We start from the raw sequence: 2,301 nt of genomic DNA, 5'->3' as shown, positions 1-2,301 counted from the left end.
GGACCACGTCTCAATAGTTAAATGAGAGACTATTTTTGTGGGAAAGAATATACACAAACTGAGGTGAGCCTTGGGAAACAGAGAAAAGAAAAAAAAAAAGAGATGGGACTTGAAAGGAGGGTGGGCCTGAAAGGTGGTAATAAGCAGCTTCTGTTTAATACTAGGGTGTGTAGTGTGTGCGCACTAACAAGACTGGGGTAGTGTGTGCACACTCACAGGGCTGGGGTGGGGGCACTGTGCTTTGGCCAGGTGGGGAGGCACCGGGAGGGGCTGGGATGAGGATGGAAGGAAAGAAGGTTGTTCTACCACCTTGGTGTGGGAGCAGAGCTGACAGAGGTTAGCGGCTCCCACAGGCAAGATGCTGGAGATAACATGGCGAGGACAAACAAGGCTGGGCCTGTAGGCTGAAAGAACACAGAGTCCAGGAACTCTCAGAAAAAGACTGGACTTGCCTGAGGAGGTGTTAGGAGCCTTCAATCCTAGTTTATGTGCCAGAGAGCAGCCAGGGCCCCAAAAGGTACCTTGGCTAAAGGGAAGAGACGGCTGTTCAGGGTGTGACCCTGGCGTCTCAGGTTACCTTGCTAACACTTGGGTGAAGTCCTTTCACGGCTCTGAACCACAGCCTTACTTTAACACCGGTAGTGATAACACTCGAGTTTTTCCTCAGACCTTAGAAATCATTCAGCTTTTATTAATTGTGTAACTATCACATTGGTGCTGACGCCATCTTTGCTGGGGAGCCCCTGCAAGGCAGTGCATTCCAGAAATGCTTTGTGAAAAGAGAAGGGATTCAAAAATAACACATACATACACACACACACACACACACACACACACACACACAGAGAGAGAGAGACACGATGAGCATGGAAGCCGTAATGAAAACAAATCTGTAAACATATCTAAGGCAGGTCTAGAATGGAACATTGCTGTCCACATTACATAGACAAGAAGATGGTGAGTAGCGGGTGGGATTACCTAGCAACCAGATGTGAATAACCTCAAATATTATATGGTTAGCAGCATTGTAGTATTGGTTGTGTTTTCCCCCCTTGTTGTGGTGTCTGGCATACTTTGAAAAAGCTACCTACCTATATGTATGTATGTATGTATGTATGTATGTATGTATGTATGTATGTATATGGATGTTGGCCTGCGTGTATGTTTCATGTGCATGCAGGGCCCTCTGAGGCCAGAAGAGGGCATCTGCTGTCTTGGAACTGGAGTTTCACACGCTTATGGATTCTGGGAACTGAACCCAGACCTTCTGCAAAGCAGCCAGCATACTTAACTGCTGAGCCATCTCTCCAGCCCCATGAATTTTTTTTTTCCTCAAGGCCTAAATCAGAATCATGTCTCATACTTAAAAACAAAACAAAAACCAACTGTGTGTTTGTCTATGTGTGACTCTGTGCAGTTGAGTGTGAGTGCCTGGGGAAGCAGGAGGGCATTGGATCTCATGGAGCTGGGCTCACAGGTGATCACGAGCCACCTGCCATGAGTTTAGGGAACAGCAAGAACAGTCTAAGACCTTAACTACAGAGCCACCTTTCTAGCCTCCTCATACTGTTTTTAAAGCTTTGTTGAGATATTACTGACATACATCAAATGATATTTAGCTATGAGTGGCAGCATGTGTTTCTAATTTCAGAACTTGATAGCCTGAGACAGGAGGATTGCTATGAAGCCAGCCTGTCCTAATAGTGAGTTCAAGGGCAACCCTGGCTATATAATGCGACACTATCCAAACATTAAAGAAAGAAAACAGTAAGCATTGCATCCACCTGTATACTTTACACATTTGTCTTTTTTTTAAAGGCTGAGATCAGATCATACATTCAAGGTCACATTGCCCTCCGGTGACATCTCAGGCTCCCAGGCAGCCAAGACTGGCTCCTTTAGTTCTTTGCTTCATAGATTCTCCTTTTGTGGTACAGTGGCAGCCAACAGTAGTGCTTGGGTTGAGAGAGAGAGAGAGAGAGAGAGAGAGAGAGAGAGAGAGAGAGAGAGGGAAAGCGCGAGCTGAGAGTCTCTCTCTGGGCGAGAGAAAAGGAAGGAGATAGCTACAGTTTGTTCAGCCATAGACAGCCGCCCCTCATTGTCCAACCCCAGGGACCGGTGTCTTCCTCCATTGCTCACTCAGATACCGGGTGAGATCATCTCCAACATGCAAGGGCTGTGCTGGTTTTAAACCAGGGCTTCTCTGGGGCTTCAGTGCAAAGGAGGAGGTGGCCCCAAGTCTTCAGTGTGATGATAAAAGCCTGTAAGGGTTATCTGCATTAATGTAGTTCCCCCACGGCT

Source organism: Acomys minous, assembly GCF_964271855.1.
Source record: "Acomys minous genome assembly, chromosome: 17".
NCBI lineage: Eukaryota > Metazoa > Chordata > Mammalia > Rodentia > Muridae > Acomys > Acomys minous.
Note: the sequence above shows the minus strand (reverse complement) of the source record.